Here is an 18,528-nt window from a genome sequence, read left to right as displayed (position 1 = left end):
ATGTGAGAATTCAAAAAGTTCTATGACTCTAGAAAGTGCTGTCACGTATTCAGCATCCCTTCCTTATGTTTAGAGACATATCCTCCACCAATAGGTTCCACCCCCAGCCTCAGCGTGTATGGGGTCTATTCAGTTGAAGTCGGAACTGCCGACTAGTAGGAAAGACGGCAGTTTCTGACTTTTTTAGGTTTAATCATGATTTGACCTATTCAGTGCAGCTGCCGTTTTTCCGACTTGACGGAAAACACGTGGATCCGCGGATTAGCCGTGGATCCATTTGTTTTGACAGGTTTTAGTCCTGTTTTCGACAATGTCAATCCGATTTAAAAAAAAGTGGGATTGGCATTGTCGAAAACGGGCAAAACCAGTCTGATTTACCCGCAAATTGAATACTGCATTGTCGTAGAGGATCCAACATGCATTGAATAGACCCGTAAGGCTTTAATGTAGATGTAATTTTGCAAAGTAATTCTCCCCTTTTCTCTAACGTCCTAGTGGATGCTGGGGACTCCGTAAGGACCGTGGGGAATAGCGGCTCCGCAGGAGACTGGGCACAGCTAAGAAAGAATTAGGACTACCTGGTGTGCACTGGCTCCTCCCACTATGACCCTCCTCCAGACTTCAGTTAGAATCATGTGCCCGGCCGAGCTGGATGCACACTAGGGGCTCTCCTGAGCTCCTAGAAAGAAAGTATATGTTAGGTTTTTTATTTTACAGTGAGATCTGCTGGCAACAGACTCACTGCAGCGAGGGACTAAGGGGAGAAGAAGCGAACCTACCTAACTGGTGGTAGCTTGGGCTTCTTAGGCTACTGGACACCATTAGCTCCAGAGGGATCGACCGCATGGAACCGGCCATTGGTGTTCGGTCCCGGAGCCGCGCCGCCGGCCCCCTTACAGAGCCAGAAGCAAGAAGAATCCGGAAAATCGGCGGCAGAAGACATCAGTCTTCACCAAGGTAGCGCACAGCACTGCAGCTGTGCGCCATTGTTCCTCATACACACTTCACACTCCGGTCACTGAGGGTGCAGGGCGCTGGGGGGAGACGCCCTGAGAAGCAATAAATACACCTTGGCTGGCAAATATATCACAATATATAGCCCCAGAGGCTATATATGTGATAAATACCCCTGCCAGAATCCATAAAAAAGCGGGAGAAAGGTCCGCGAAAAAGGGGCGGAGCTATCTCCCTCTGCACACTGGCGCCATTTTTCCCTCACAGTTCCGCTGGAAGGAAGCTCCCTGACTCTCCCCTGCAGTCTACACTACAAAAAAGGGTAAAAAAGAGAAGGGGGGCACTAAATTTAGGCGCAAAATACATATATAGCAGCTATAGGGGATATAATTTAGTTAATCCCTGTATTATATAGCGCTCTGGTGTGTGCTGGCATACTCTCTCTCTGTCTCCCCAAAGGGCTTTGTGGGGTCCTGTCTTCTGTCAGAGCATTCCCTGTGTGTGTGCGGTGTGTCGGTACGGCTGTGTCGACATGTTTGATGAGGAGACTTATGTGGAGGAGGAGCAGGTGCCTATAAATGTGTTGTCACCCCCTGCGGGGCAGACACCGGAGTGGATGGACTTGTGGAAGGAATTACGCGAAAGTGTCGACTCCTTACATAAAAAATTTGACGACATGCCAAATGTGGGGCAGCCGGCTTCTCAGCCCGTGCCTGCCCAGACGTCTCAAAAGTCATCAGGGGCTCTAAAACGCCCGCTACCTCAGGTGACAGACACAGATGTCGACACGGATACTGATACCAGTGTCGACGACGAAGAGACTAATGTAATGTCCAATAGGGCCACTCGTTATATGATTGAGGTAATGAAAAATAAGAATTTACTTAACGATAATTCTATTTCTCGTAGTCCGTAGTGGATGCTGGGAACTCCGTAAGGACCATGGGGAATAGCGGCTCCGCAGGAGACTGGGCACAAAAGTAAAGCTTTAGGACTACCTGGTGTGCACTGGCTCCTTCCCCTATGACCCTCCTCCAAGCCTCAGTTAGGATACTGTGCCCGGACGAGCGTACACAATAAGGAAGGATTTTGAATCCCGGGTAAGACTCATACCAGCCACACCAATCACACCGTACAACCTGTGATCTGAACTCAGTTAACAGCATGATAACAGAGGAGCCTCTGAAAAGATGGCTCACAACAATAATAACCCGATTTTTGTAACAATAACTATGTACAAGTATTGCAGACAATCCGCACTTGGGATGGGCGCCCAGCATCCACTACGGACTACGAGAAATAGAATTATCGGTAAGTAAATTCTTATTTTCTCTGACGTCCTAGTGGATGCTGGGAACTCCGTAAGGACCATGGGGATTATACCAAAGCTCCCAAACGGGCGGGAGAGTGCGGATGACTCTGCAGCACCGAATGAGAGAACTCCAGGTCCTCCTCAGCCAGGGTATCAAATTTGTAGAATTTAGCAAACGTGTTTGCCCCTGACCAAGTAGCTGCTCGGCAAAGTTGTAAAGCCGAGACCCCTCGGGCAGCCGCCCAAGATGAGCCCACCTTCCTTGTGGAATGGGCTTTTACAGATTTTGGCTGTGGCAGGCCTGCCACAGAATGTGCAAGCTGAATTGTACTACAAATCCAACGAGCAATAGTCTGCTTAGAAGCAGGAGCACCCAGCTTGTTGGGTGCATACAGGATAAACAGCGAGTCAGATTTTCTGACTCCAGCCGTCCTGGAAACATATATTTTCAGGGCCCTGACTACGTCCAGCAACTTGGAGTCCTCCAAGTCCCTAGTAGCCGCAGGTACCACAATAGGCTGGTTCAAGTGAAACGCTGAAACCACCTTAGGGAGAAATTGAGGACGAGTCCTCAATTCTGCCCTGTCCGTATGAAAAATTAGGTAAGGGCTTTTATAGGATAAAGCCGCCAATTCTGAGACACGCCTGGCTGAAGCCAGGGCCAACAGCATTACCACTTTCCATGTGAGATATTTTAAGTCCACAGTGGTGAGTGGTTCAAACCAATGTGATTTTAGGAACCCCAAAACTACATTGAGATCCCAAGGTGCCACTGGAGGCACAAAAGGAGGCTGTATATGCAGTACCCCCTTGACAAACGTCTGGAAGAAAATCGACAGGGCCGAAATTTGAACCTTAATGGACCCTAATTTTAGGCCCATAGACAGTCCTGTTTGCAGGAAATGCAGGAAACGACCCAGTTGAAATTCCTCTGTAGGGGCCTACCTGGCCTTGCACCACGCAACATATTTACGCCAAATACGGTGATAATGCTGTACGGTTACATCCTTCCTGGCTTTGAGCAGGGTAGGGATGACTTCATCCGGAATGCCTTTTTCCTTCAGGATCCGGCGTTCAACCGCCATGCCGTCAAACGCAGCCGCGGTAAGTCTTATGATTCTCAGTACCTTGGGTATGAGAGGCAGAGGAGGGAACACATACACTGACTGGTACACCCACAGTGTTACCAGAGCGTCCACAGCTATTGCCTGAGGGTCCCTTGACCTGGCGCAATACCTGTCTAGTTTTTTGTTGAGGCGGGACGCCATCATGTCCACCTTTTGGTTTTTCCCAACGGTTCACAATCATGTGGAAGACTTCTGGGTGAAGTCCCCACTCTCCCGGGTGGAGGTCGTGTCTGCTGAGGAAGTCTGCTTCCCAGTTGTCCACTCCCGGAATGAACACTGCTGACAGTGCTATCACATGATTTTCCGCCCAGCGAAGAATCCTTGCAACTTCTGCCATTGCCCTCCTGCTTCTTGTGCCGCCCTGTCTGTTTACGTGGGCGACTGCCGTGATGTTGTCTGACTGGATCAGCACCGGCTGACCTTGAAGCAGAGGTCTTGCTAGGCTTAGAGCATTGTAGATGGCCCTTAGCTCCAGGATATTTATGTGAAGTGATGTCTCCAGGCTTGACCACAAGCCCTGGAAATTTCTTCCCTGTGTGACTGCTCCCCAGCCTCTCAGGCTGGCATCCGTGGTCACCAGGACCCAGTCCTGAATGCCGAATCTGCGGCCCTCTAGAAGATGAGCACTCTGCAACCACCACAGGAGAGACACCCTTGTCCTTGGTGACAAGATTATCCGCTGATGCATCTGAAGATGCGACCCGGACCATTTGTCTAGCAGATCCCACTGGAAGGTTCTTGCGTGGAATCTGCCGAATGGGATTGCTTCGTAAGAAGCCACCATCTTTCCCAGGACCCTTGTGCATTGATGCACTGAGACTTGGCCTGGTTTTAGGAGATTTCTGACTAGTTCGGATAACTCCCTGGCTTTCTCCTCCGGGAGAAACACCTTTTTCTGGACTGTGTCCAGGATCATCCCTAGGAATAGAAGTCGTGTCGTCGGGATCAGCTGCGATTTTGGAATATTGAGAATCCAACCGTGCTGGCGCAGCACTATCTGAGATAGTGCTACTCCGACTTCCAACTGTTCCCTGGATCTTGCCCTTATCAGGAGATCGTCCAAGTAAGGGATAACTAAAACTCCCTTCCTTCGAAGGAGTATCATCATTTCGGCCATTACCTTGGTAAAGACCCGGGGTGCCGTGGACAATCCAAACGGCAGCGTCTGAAACTGATAGTGACAGTTCTGTACCACAAACCTGAGGTACCCTTGGTGAGAAGGGTAAACTGGGACATGTAGGTAAGCATCTTTGATGTCCAGAGACACCATATAGTCCCCTTCTTCCAGGTTTGCAATCACTGCCCTGAGTGACTCCATCTTGAATTTGAACCTTTGTATGTAAGTGTTCAAGGATTTTAGGTTTAAAATTGGTCTCACCGAGCCGTCCGGCTTCGGTACCACAAATAGTGTGGAATAGTACCCCTTTCCCTGTTGTAGGAGGGGTACCTTGATTATCACCTGCTGGGAATATAGCTTGTGAATGGCTTCCAATACTGCCTCCCTGTCTGAGGAGACGTCGATAAAGCAGACTTTAGAAAACGGCGAGGGGGAGACTTCTCGAATTCCAATTTGTACCCCTGAGATACCACCTGAAGGATCCAGGGGTCCACTTGCGAGTGGGCCCACTGCGCACTGAACTTCTTGAGACGGGCCCCCACCGTGCCTGAGTCCGCTTGTAAAGCCCCAGCGTCATGCTGAGGACTTTGCGGAGGCGGGAGAGGGCTTTTGTTCCTGGGAACTGGCTGTTTGTTGCAGCCTTTTTCCTCTCCCTCTGCCACGGGGCAGAAATGAGGCGCCTTTTGCCCGCTTGCCCTTATGGGGCCGAAAGGACTGCGCCTGATAATACGGCGTCTTCTTAGGTTGAGAAGCTACCTGGGGTAAAAATGTGGATTTTCCAGCAGTTGCCGTAGCTACCAGGTCTGATAGACCTACCCCAAATAACTCCTCCCCCTTATAAGGCAATACTTCCATGTGCCTTTTAGAATCCGCATCACCTGACCACTGCCGCGTCCATAAACCTCTTCTTGCAGAAATGGACAGCGCGCTAACTCTTGATGCCAGTCGGCAAATATCCCTCTGTGCATCACGCATATATAGAAATGCATCCTTCAAATGCTCTATAGTCAGTAATATACTGTCCCTATCTAGGGTATCAATATTTTCAGTCAGGGAATCCGACCACGCCAGGCCCGCACTGCACATCCAGGCTGAGGCGATTGCTGGTCGCAGTATAACACCCGTGTGAGTGTATATACATTTTAGGATATTCTCCAGCTTTCTATCGGCAGGTTCCTTTAGGGCGGCCGTATCAGGAGAGGGTAGTGCTACCTGTTTAGACAAGCGTGTGAGCGCTTTATCCACCCTAGGGGGTGTTTCCCAACGTGCCCTATCCTCTGGCGGGAAAGGGTACGATGCCAATAACCTTTTAGGAATTATCAGTTTTTTATCGGGGGAAACCCACGCCTCATCACACACTTCATTTAATTCCTCGGATACAGGAAAAACTACAGGCAGTTTTTTCTCACCAAACATAATACCCTTTTTAGTGGTACTTGTATTATCAGAGATATGCAATACATTTTTCATTGCTTCAATCATGTAACGTGTGGCCCTAGTGGAAGTCACGTTTGTCTCCTCATCATCGACACTGGAGTCAGTATCCGTGTCTGTGTCTGCCATTTGAGGTAACGGGCGTTTTAAAGCCCCTGATGGCGTTTGAGACCCCTGGACAGGCACAAGCTGAGTAGCCGGCTGTCTCATGTCGTCAACTGTCTGTCGTAAAGAGCTGACACTCCACTCAGGTGTCGACTCCCTAGGGGGTGACAACTCTATAATAGGCAATTGCTCCGCCTCCATCTCATTTTCCTCCTCAAACATGTCGACACAATCGTACCGACACACCGCACACACACAGGGAATGCTCTGATAGAGGACAGGACCCCACTAGCCCTTTGGGGAGACAGAGGGAGAGTATGCCAGCACACACCAGAGCGCTATATATAGACAGGAATACCACTATAAAATGTGCTTTTCCCTTTATAGCTGCTGTTAGTATTAAAACTGCGCCAAATTAGTGCCCCCCTCTCTTTTTTACCCTTTTCTGTAGTGCAGGACTGCAGGGGAGAGTCAGGGAGACGTCCTTCCAGCGGAGCTGTGATGAAAAATGGCGCCCGTGTGCTGAGGAGATAGGCTCCGCCCCCTTCTCGGCGGCCTTTTCTCCCGCTTTTTGGTGAGTTCTGGCAGGGGTTAAAATACATCCATATAGCCCTGGGGGTTATATGTGGTGTATTTATGCCAGCCAAGGTGTTTACATTGCTGCTCAGGGCGCCCCCCCCTAGCGCCCTGCACCCTCAGTGACCGAAGTGTGAAGTGTGCCTGAGTAACAATGGCGCACAGCTGCAGTGCTGTGCGCTACCTTGTTGAAGACTGATGTCTTCTGCCGCCGATTTTTCCGGACCTCTTCTTGCTTCTGGCTCTGTAAGGGGGCCGGCGGCGCGGCTCTGGGACCGAGCTCCGAGGCTGGGCCTGTGTTCGGTCCCTCTGGAGCTAATGGTGTCCAGTAGCCTAAGAAGCCCAAGCTGGCTGCAAGCAGGCAGGTTCGCTTCTTCTCCCCTTAGTCCCTCGATGCAGTGAGCCTGTTGCCAGCAGGTCTCACTGAAAATAAAAAACCTAAACTAAACTTTCACTAAGAAGCTCAGGAGAGCCCCTAGTGTGCACCCTTCTCGGCCGGGCACAAAAATCTAACTGAGGCTTGGAGGAGGGTCATAGGGGGAGGAGCCAGTGCACCCCTAGTAGTCCTAAAGCTTTACTTTTGTGCCCAGTCTCCTGCGGAGCCGCTATTCCCCACTAGGACGTCAGAGAAAATGTTTTACACATTTCTGAGGTGACCCCAGGTACCACAAAAAAGGGTATTATGTTTGGGGAGAAAAAACTACCAGTAGTTTTTCCCCCTTCTGAAGAATTAAATGACGTGTGTGAACTAGCGTGGGCTTCCCCTGATAAAAAAATTTGTAATTTCAAAAAAATTACTAATGGCGTACCCTTTCCCGCCAGAGGATAGGTCACGTTGGGAAACACCCCCTAAGGTGGATAAAGCACTTACGCGCTTATCAAAAAAGGTGGCACTGCCGTCCCAAGATACGGCCGCCCTAAAGGAACCTGCTGACAGAAAGCAGGAGGCTCTCCAAAAAGCTATATATACACACACTGGTATTATACTGAGACCAGCTATTGCCTCAGCATGGATGTGCAGTGCGGCAGCTGCATGGTCAGACTCCCTGTCAGAGAACATTGACACCCTAGACAGGGACACTATATTGCTAAACATAGAGCATATTAAAGACGCTGTCTTTTACATAAGAGATGCACAGAGGGATATTTGCCGGCTGGCATCAAAAATAAGTGCACTGTCCATTTGTGCCAGGAGAGGGTTATGGACCCGGCAGTGGACAGGGGATGCAGATTCCAAAAGGCACATGGAAGTTTTGCCTTATAAGGGTGAGGAGTTGTTCGGGGATGGTCTTTCAGACTTAGTTTCCCCGCAACAGCTGAGAAGTCGGCATTTTTGCCACATGTCCCCTCACAACCAAAGAGAGCACCGTATTATCAGGTGCAGTCCTTTCGCCCCCAAAAGAGCAGACGGGATAGAGGCGCGTCCTTTCTGCCCAGAGGCAGAGGTAGGGGAAAAAAGCTGCAGCATACAGCCACTTCCCAGGAACAAAAGTCCTCCCCCCGCTTCTTCTGCTAAGTCCGCCGCATGACGCTGGGGCTCAGCAGGCGGAGCCAGGTACGGTGGGGGGCCGTCTCAGAAACTTCAGCAATCAGTGGGCTCGCTCACAGGTAGATCCCTGGATCCTTCAAGTGGTATCTCAGGGTTACAGACTGAAATTCGAGACATCCCCCCCCCCCCCGCCGTTTCCTCAAATCTGCCTTACTAACGACTCCTTCAGAAAGGGAGGCTGTGTTAGAGGCAATTCACAAGCTGTATTCCCAGCAGGTGATAGTCAATGTGCCCCTACTTCAACAAGGACGGGGTTACTATTCCACAATGTTTGTGGTACCGAAACCGGACGGTTCGATGAGACCCAATTTAAATTTGAAATCCTTGAACACATATTTGAAAAAATTCAAGTTCAAGATGGAATCGCTCAGGGCGGTTATTGCAAGCCTGGAAGAGGGAGATTACATGGTATCTCTGGACATCAAGGATGCTTACCTGCATGTCCCCATTTACCATCCTCACCAGGAGTACCTCAGATTTGTGGTACAGGATTGTCATTACCAATTCCAGACGTTGCCGTTCGGCCTGTCCACGGCACCGAGGGTATTTACCAAGGTAATGGCCGAAATGATGATACTCCTTCGGAAAAAGGGAGTTTTAATTGTCCCATACTTGGACGATCTCCTGATAAGGGCGAGGTCCAGAGAGCAGTTGTTGGTCGGCGTAGCATTATCTCAGGAGATGCTACACCAGCACGGTTGGATTCTGAATATTCCAAAGTCTCAGCTGGTTCCGGCGACACGTATACTGTTCCTAGGGATGATTCTGGACACGGTCCAGAAAAAAGTGTTTCTCCCAGAGGAGAAAGCCGAGGAGCTGTCGTCTCTAGTGAGAGGCCTCCTGAAACCAAAACAGGTGTCGGTGCATCATTGCACGCGAGTCCTGGGAAAGATGGTAGCTTCCTACGAAGCGATTCCATTCGGCAGGTTCCATGCCAGAACTTTTCAGTGGGACCTGTTAAACCAATGGTCCGGATCGCATCTTCAAATGCATCGGTTGATAACCCTGTCTCCAAGGACCAGGGTGTCTCTGCTGTGGTGGCTGCAGAGTGCTCATCTCAGAGAGGGCCGCAGATTCGGCATACAGGACTGGGTCCTGGTGACCACGGATGCCAGCCTTCGGGGCTGGGGGGCAGTCACTCAGGGAAGAAACTTCCAAGGACTTTGGTCGAGTCAGGAGACTTCCCTACACATAAATGTTCTGGAACTGAGGGCCATTTACAATGCCCTAAGTCAAGCAAAGCCCCTGCTTCAAAACCGTCCGGTTCTGATCCAGTCAGACAACATCACGGCGGTCGCCCATGTAAATCGACAGGGCGGCACAAGAAGCAGGTCGGCGATGGCAGAAGCCACAAGGATTCTCCGTTGGGCGGAAAATCACACGTTAGCACTGTCAGCAGTGTTCATTCCGGGAGTAGACAACTGGGAAGCAGACTTTCTCAGCAGGCACGACCTCCACCCGGGAGAGTGGGGACTTCATCCAGAAGTCTTCCAACTGATTGTAAACCGTTGGGAAAGGCCACAGGTGGACATGATGGCGTCCCGCTTAAACAAAAAGCTGGAAAAATATTGCGCCAGGTCAAGAGACCCTCAGGCGATAGCTGTGGACGCTCTAGTGACACCGTGGGTGTACCGGTCGGTTTATGTGTTCCCTCCTCTTCCTCTCATACCCAAGGTACTGAGGATAATAAGGAGAAGAGGCGTAAGAACTATACTCATTGTTCCGGATTGGCCAAGAAGAGCTTGGTACCCGGAACTTCAAGAAATGATCTCAGAGGACCCATGGCCTCTGCCGCTCAGACAGGACCTGCTGCTGCAGGGGCCCTGTCTGTTCCAAGACTTACCGTGGCTGCGTTTGACGGCATGGCGGTTGAACGCCGGATCCTAATAGAAAAGGGTATTCCGGAGGAAGTCATTCCTACGCTTATTAAAGCTAGGAAAGATGTAACCGTACAACATTATCACCGCATATGGCGAAAATATGTTGCGTGGTGTGAGGCCAGGAAGGCCCCAACGGAGGAATTCCAGTTAGGTCGATTTCTGCACTTCCTACAGTCAGGGGTGACTATGGGCCTAAAATTGGGTTCCATTAAGGTCCAGATTTCGGCTCTGTCGATTTTCTTTCAAAAAGAACTGGCTTCACTGCCTGAAGTTCAGACATTTGTCAAGGGAGTGCTGCATATTCAGCCTCCTTTTGTGCCCCCAGTGGCACCGTGGGACCTCAACGTGGTGTTGGGTTTCCTAAAGTCACATTGGTTTGAGCCACTCAAAACCGTGGATTTGAAATATCTCACGTGGAAAGTGGTCATGCTTTTGGCCTTGGCTTCGGCAAGGCGGGTGTCAGAATTGGCGGCTTTGTCATGTAAAAGCCCCTATTTGATTTTCCATATGGATAGGGCAGAATTGAGGACTCGTCCCCAATTTCTTCCTAAGGTGGTATCAGCTTTTCACTTGAACCAACCTATCGTGGTGCCTGCGGCTACTAGGGACTTGGAGGACTCCAAGTTACTGGACGTAGTCAGGGCCTTGAAAATGTATGTTTCCAGGACGGCTGGAGTCAGGAAGACTGACTCGCTATTTATCCTGTATGCACCAAACAAGATGGGTGCTCCTGCTTCAAAGCAGACTATTGCTCGCTGGATTTGTAGCACAATTTAGCTTGCGCATTCTGTGGCTGGCCTGCCACAGCCTGAATCTGTAAAAGCCCATTCCACGAGGAAAGTGGGCTCTTCTTGGGCGGCTGCCCGAGGGGTCTCGGCTTTACAACTTTGCAGAGCTGCTACTTGGTCAGGGGCAAACACGTTTGCAAAATTCTACAAATTTGATACCCTGGCTGAGGAGGACCTTGAGTTCTCTCATTCGGTGCTGCAGAGTCATCCGCACTCTCCCGCCCGTTTGGGAGCTTTGGTATAATCCCCATGGTCCTTACGGAGTCCCCAGCATCCACTAGGACGTTAGAGAAAATAAGATTTTACTCACCGGTAAATCTATTTCTCGTAGTCCGTAGTGGATGCTGGGCGCCCGTCCCAAGTGCGGACTGTCTGCAATACTTGTATATAGTTATTGTTAACTAAAAGGGTTATTGTTGAGCCATCTGTTGAGAGGCTCTGTTATGTTCATACTGTTAACTGGGTATAATATCACGAGTTATACGGTGTGATTGGTGTGGCTGGTATGAGTCTTACCCGGGATTCAAAATCCTTTCCTTATTGTGTCAGCTCTTCCGGGCACAGTATCCTTACTGAAGTCTGGAGGAGGGTCATAGTGGGAGGAGCCAGTGCACACCAGGTAGTCCTAATTCTTTCTTAGCTGTGCCCAGTCTCCTGCGGAGCCGCTATTCCCCATGGTCCTTACGGAGTCCCCAGCATCCACTACGGACTACGAGAAATAGATTTACCGGTGAGTAAAATCTTATTTTTACAACAGAAGGATGTGTCCATGTGAAATAATAATTCAGTGTCATCAGGTCATGTCCACACATGAAATCCGTTCTGTAGGTTGACAGTAAAAAGGTAGACAGTCAATAGGTCGACCTTTAATTGTTGACACGGTCATTATATCGATAATGCTTATGGTGGACAGGTTCAAATGGTCAACATGACAGTGGTTTTGTTGAATTTTTTTTTCAAACTTTTTGTATACTTTACCATCCACGTGGGCTAACCTTGCCCGCAGCGTGGCAAGCGGTACACTAATTGGGGCTCCTTGTGCTTTGACGGCGAAAACGACACATAAACGAACCAAAAAGGCTGTGTCAACCTTTTACGTGTCAACCATTTTCTGTGTCCCCCTTTTCAAGTATCGACCTTTTTGTACCTGTCGTCCTAATGACCCCATCAACCTTTTGACCATGTTGACTTTTTCTATGTCAACTATATGAGGTCAGCCTGTTGACTGTCGACCTAATGATCCATACCCGCCCACACCAAAGGGGAAGCAATGTTGTATGCACACAACATCTGAGACTCCACTAATACATACGGCCAGAGTCATCTTTAATAATGAAGGGTGCCGCTAGTTCACCTATTTAGAGACCAGCTAATGCATAAATTAAAATAACCTGCTAAAACAATTCATAAACTGTAAATATTATACCCAACTAACAAACATTTCATAAAAACCCACAGACTTTCTGTCATGTTGGAAATTCAGTATCTGGTACCTATCTTCCAGATGGGATACGGTCGTTAGGTCGACAGTCATTAGGTCGACCACTGAAAGTCGACATGGTCATTAGGTCGACGGGTCAAAAGGCCGACATGAGTTTTTCACATAACTTTTTTTTTCTTTTCATTTTTTCGACGTTTTCATACTTGACGATCCACGTGGACTACAATTGGGAACGGTAACCTGTGCTGAGCGCAGCGGTAGCAGTGCGAGGCACCTTGCCCGAAGCTCGTTCGGCATGCGAGGGGACACGGTGTACTAATTGGGGTTCCCCGTCACTTTACGAAGAAAACGACACCAAAAAAAGTCCAAAAACTCATGTCGACCTTTTGACTTGTCGACCTAATGCACATGTCGACCCAATGCACATGTCGACATTCAGTGGTCGACCTAATGACTATCGACCTAAGTTGAGTCGACCCAATGACCTTTACCCCTTTCAGATCACCTGACCGCCGCTTCCAGAACGGAAGAAACCAAAACTAGAGATAATAGAAGGAAGAAGCTAGAAATTGAAATATGCAAACTTAATTACAATAAATGTAATAACCTACTTACAACTGGAATGCTCTGCATCGCAGACTATAGTGCGTCCGATGTAGAAACTAGAGAGAGGCAAGTGCGAGTGTAGTCCCGCAGTATAACGGTAGATCGCTACAGACCTACCACTTCCGCATGGCTAAAAAGCATGTACCTACTGTCTCTGGCTACATGATGAGGTTCTTTTAAAGGAAGGCCCCAAGGGCATAGATGCCATAGGTGCCGGGAGTGCAGCTGCTATGGGGTCCTGAGCTGAGAGGAGCCCATCTGCCCTGTCAAAGTGACGTGTTATATATATTTTTCACCATTGGCTGATACATAGAGGCCCTTACAGACTTTTGCCTAGGGCCCTATGGACCTGTTCATGGTATAACATAAACTGGAGGGAATTATAATGTTGCATAAAATTAACTAGGACACTGTAATATGGCACAATATGAAGTGGAGGCACTATAGTGTGGTGTACTATGAACTGGGTACCCTGTATGTCATAATAACTACTATGGGGCATAACATTAACTAGGGCACGGGATGTAGTCTCCATCCCAGTGGTCGGGATCCCGGCGGTCAGCATACCGGCATGGCACTTCCATCTGCCAGTATGCCGGCAGGGGGCACAGGACTATTCACACTTGTTGGTGTGTCCACGACACCCATAGAGTGGGAATAAAACCTGTGGCGAGCTTAGCGAGCCACCAAGCCTGCAGTGTAGCGAGCGCAGCGAGCCCACACTGGGCTTCTTGCACTTGCCCCCCTGCATTCTGGTGTCCGGGATCCCGGACATCGGTCACGCATACCCAACGCGGCACTACTATGGTTCAGAAAAGGAACTAGGGCACAATTATGGGGCATAAACTTAACTGCGCAGAGAGGTGTCTCTCTAGAAGCACTGGTACAGGGGCACTTCAGAATGTTGCTATGGGGCCTACAAAGTCCTGGCAGGTGGTCTTCAGGTTGCCGGCGGCCGGGCTCCCGACGACCAGCATACCGACGCTGGAATCCCGACCGCCGGCATACCAACAGATTTTCTCCCTCTTGGGGTTCCACGACCCCCCTGGAGAAAGAATAGATAGCATGGCGCGCGTAGTGTGCCACCGTGCCCGCAGCGTTGCGAGCGCAGCGAGCCCGCAAGGGGCTCATTTGCGCTCGGCCAGCTTTCGTTATGCCGGCGGTCAGGATTCCGGCGCTGGTATGCTGGTCGCCGGGAGCCCGACCGCCGGCAACACATACTACACCCATCCTGGCTACGCCCCTGGAAGGCCCCCTAAGTGCTTACCAGCAAACATTTGTGTTACAAGAGAAATTATTTGTTATACAGGTTGAGTATCCCTTATCCAAAATGACTGGGACCAGAAGTATTTTGGATATGGGATTTTTCCGTATTTTGGAATAATTGCATACCATAATGACATATCATGGCAATGGGACCTAAGTCTAAGCACAGAATGCATTTATGTTTCATATACACCTTATACACACAGCCTGAAGGTAATTTAATACAAAATGTTTAATAACTTTGTGTATTAAACAAAGTTTGTGTACATTGAGACATCAGTAAACAAAATTTCACTATCTCACTCTCACTCAAAAAATTCCGTATTTCGGAATATTTGGATATGGGATATTCAACCTGTAATCTGTGTAGTCTACTTTTCAAATAAACTATTGCCTTGCATGCCTTTGGTCTATAGCCCCCTCCTATTAAATCTGCCCCATTGCCTGTTAAGAAATGTATGTTTCAGGCCCTGAAATACAATATCAATGTTGATCAATTCAAAATTGGTCTATCAGTCCTGTTGTACTACTTAGGCAGCTACTGGTATGTGCACAGCAAATAACACTGATGGGTACATTTATTGGACTTCTTCACTATTATGCTTTACCTGTTGGTGTTTAACTGAAAACAAGCAGATTTACAGCCTTTGGTTTGTCACTATTGTGCCCATGGTAAGACTATCCCAGTGCAGAGATCGGTAAGCAGTGTCATTATTTATTTATTAACCGTTTCTTATATAGTGCCGCAAATTCCGTTGCGCTTTACACAATGATAAGACAGACTGGGTAATTACAAACAGTCATAGAGGTAGGAGGGCCCTGCTCGCAAGTTTACAATCAATGGGATTTTTGCAACCATGTTGGTCTGTGCGCTGCAGACAGATAGTGAATGTCAATGTCAGGGTGTTTTAGTCGTCCTCTTATCTATAGTATTTAAGTCTTTGTCAGTAGGGTGTGTTTGGCTGCAGATGAGAAGGTATTTTTGTAATCAGCGTGTGGTTTACATCAGTTCATCCTAGGCTGTCTCCTGCTGTGTGCAGGAACAGGCTGTCCTGAGTTATCATGTCAAGGTTTGACACCTCATCTATCCACCTGGAGCAAATTCCGTTTATCAGTCTCTCTCTCTCTCTTTTTTTTTTTTTTTTATATCATTTTGTTGGCCTTTGACTATTTAAAATGTTATCACCACTTAAACCTTTAGCACTCTGGAGCACAAGTGCAGCTGACACAGAGGTGTGGGGAAGCCAACATTGGGGATCGCAATCTGTTAACATTTTTTCTAATGACACTGATTCGGTTGTGCTGCCTTTTGGCCGACTTAAATGCTCCATGTGGGTGTGGCATGATATGTCGACACGGTTATAATGTTGACATTGACTGTGTCGGCAGTCATCATGTAGAAACTTATGAAATGTTAGAATGTTGACATACAGATGTGTCCGTCCAATCAAGCCCCACTTGGCACAGCAGGTCGCTTGAGAATCTTCTGGTGTTGGGCGACTTTTTTGCTTATTTCTGGAGAAAACGCATCGTTGTCGCAACACAGTGCAGCTCTCCCTCGCCAGGCATCTTGCACTGCGTGGTGTGTTGAGGCTAGATGTATGAGGACACATCTGTATCGGGCACGATTCATGTTTGTAACCAAACCAGAAAAAGCAAGTGACTGTGCGTCTGGAACACACCATGCTGCAATGCAAGGGGAGCAAATCCAGTTATATTTTTTCTGTGCAGGCAGTGGTGGATTTCCCACCAGGCACATGCCTAGGGCCGGCACACAAGGCTGATGAGGTCAGGTGATTGGTTTTTTTTTTGTCAGTGCACCTTATTTTTTTTACAATGTTTTATTTTGCAGCTGATGGGAGTAGGACAATGGGCAGCAAATTGTGATCCGGGAGCTGTTAGTGGGGTGAGGTTGGGGCTGTTTCGGTGGCCTTGAGGCATCTCTGGACTGGCCCTGAAATGATATGATTGGGGGGGGGTCCCGCTTGCTGGAGCCGGGTGGACGCTGCAGTAAGCGGCGGCTGTGACATCCTCCGGCTACACTGCCAGCTGCTGTAGCGCTGCGCTCCCGGCTCTCCCCCGTCTCTTCCGGCGCTGCTCTCCCCCTGTGCCCCCACCGTCTCCTCCGGCGCTGCTCTCCCCCTCTGCCCGCATCTCAATTCAATTTTTTTTTTAAGTTGAATTGAGAGGGCATTGAATAGCCCAGGTCGGATCCGTTCTGACAAATGAATGTCGGAATGGAACAGGCTTCAATTGAATATACCCCAAAGTCAACATCCATGTCTTCCAACCCAGATTCACTGGCCTCTAGCTTAGGTGCTGTGGGCATTCCGAGTCCAATGGTCCATCCGATGGTGATCCGATGCTGCAACTTCGGACCTGAGAAGCAGCAGGTGGGCGTCTCATTTCAAAAGGCGGCACCTGTTACATTTACACACCTTCTTAGATCCATGAAGACGCAGCACCATTCTCTCCTGCGGCCAGAGACAGAAATGCCTTGTACAACGTGAGGGATCCATAGCATCCCTGGAAGTTGTAAGCACCCTGCCGGGGTGGATGTGGTGTTGGAAGTAGACACAGTGGCACAATAAGTGTATTTCCACGCACAAGACACAGCTGAGATGTGTGCGTCTCTGCATAGGCAGCATGGGTGTGGATCATCAAATCGACAGTGTCTAGGTCGACCACTATAGGTCGACAGTCACCAGGTTGACAGGTTTGGAAGGTCAACAGGGTTTCTAGGTCGACAGGTCAAAAGGTCGACATGAGGTGGGGGTTTTTGGGTGTCGTTTTCTGCGTACAGTGACCGGGAAGCCCAATTAGTGCACCCTGTCCCCTCGCATGGCGAGCGGTCGGGCAAGGTGCCTCACTCCGCTCGGCACAGATTACCGTTCCAATCGTAGTCCACGTGGATCATTAAGTATAAAAAATGTGAAAAACTCATGTCGACCTTTTGACCTGTCGACCTAGCACACGTCGACCTCGAAACCCTGTCAACCTAGTGACTGTCGACCTATAGTGGTCGACCTAAACATTGTCAACCTAGACAGTGTTGATCTTCAGACCGGATCCCAAGCAGCATATGCGGTTATTTTCCGACAAGCCGTCATCACTACCAGCGCATTCATGCACCTGCCCTATACCTATACTAGATACAGGAGATAACGTCTCCTAACAGACGCTGGTCTCCTTGAGCCCCACTTACTGAGCCTCAATCACTAAAGCTTTGTCTATGTGAGAACGTCTGTAAGCATAGCTGCATTAGCGCTCTCTCCGTTCCTGCGTAAGCATAGATCGCACGCGAGCAATGCTATGGAAACGGGCACACGTTCACCTCGATCAGACTCTTGAGGTCTATTCATGAAGCAGTGAAAACTGTGGAGAAGTGAGCCAGTGGAGAAGATGCCCATGGCAACCAATCTGTTGCTCTGTATAATTTTAGAGTATGCAAATTAAAAATGATACTTCAGTGCTGATTGGTTGCCATGGGCAACTTTTCCACTGGCTCACGTCTCCACAGTTTTCACTGCTTCATGATCAGACCCCATGGTGAGATGCTATAGGCTTTGTGCTTTTACTGCCCATACGATCGCCCTTTGGCCATTACCTAGAGATGTTGGCGTGTCTTGTGCTGTCTGTGATGGAATTACAGGGGGACAATACTGTAGTATAAGCTGCAGTCAGACAGCGTAAGTCTGACATTATTCCTATGTGGGAACTGGCGAGTTGTGAATTTAGTTTGCAGTAAGTTCTTTCATCTTCACTTTGGAGTATTTCACTTGGGCTATTTTTGGTTTATTGTAATTATAGGATGGTGTAATGAGATTCCAAACACCCTAAGCATTCTATGAAACAGGATAGATGAAAGCAATTAATGTGACACAGTTGTTATTGCTACAAGAATGGTAACCCAGTAATTACAGGTCACCTGCACTAGATCTTTTAGGGCACCTGTAACCATAAAGGTACGTACATGAAAGTGATGTATTGGTCTGGTCTGGTAGCAATGGAACCATATACTGTACTTGGACTCTGCTTACTGTTGGGTGAGGATTGATCTGTATAACTGCATATTTCTACATCATTATCAGTGTAGATCTCTGCAGCGCTTAGGGCTTCATCGGTCATGCAGAAAACCATGTACCCAGTAAAACCAGAAAGTAATGTAAAGGGGTGAATCAGAGCACTACAACCACAGTCCCTACTGCGGAGATTTTCAACCTTTCTCTGACGTCCTAGTGGATGCTGGGGACTCCGTAAGGACCATGGGGAATAGCGGCTCCGCAGGAGACTGGGCACAAAAGTAAAGCTTTAGGACTACCTGGTGTGCACTGGCTCCTCCCCCTATGACCCTCCTCCAAGCCTCAGTTAGA

At 48.8% G+C, this 18,528-nt stretch overlaps 1 protein-coding gene across 1 annotated transcript in view; it reads left to right on the top strand.

Annotated features, from left to right (window-relative positions):
* Positions 1-18,528, top strand: part of ABCD1 (ATP binding cassette subfamily D member 1) — a 138,860-nt gene that overhangs the window by 10,354 nt on the left and 109,978 nt on the right. The gene's annotated exons all lie outside the window — the stretch shown is intronic.

The sequence above is a fragment of the Pseudophryne corroboree genome, chromosome 8, assembly GCF_028390025.1.
Source record: "Pseudophryne corroboree isolate aPseCor3 chromosome 8, aPseCor3.hap2, whole genome shotgun sequence".
NCBI classification, from domain to species: Eukaryota; Metazoa; Chordata; class Amphibia; order Anura; family Myobatrachidae; genus Pseudophryne; species Pseudophryne corroboree.
Note: the sequence above shows the minus strand (reverse complement) of the source record. Positions and strands in the feature narration are given on the sequence as shown.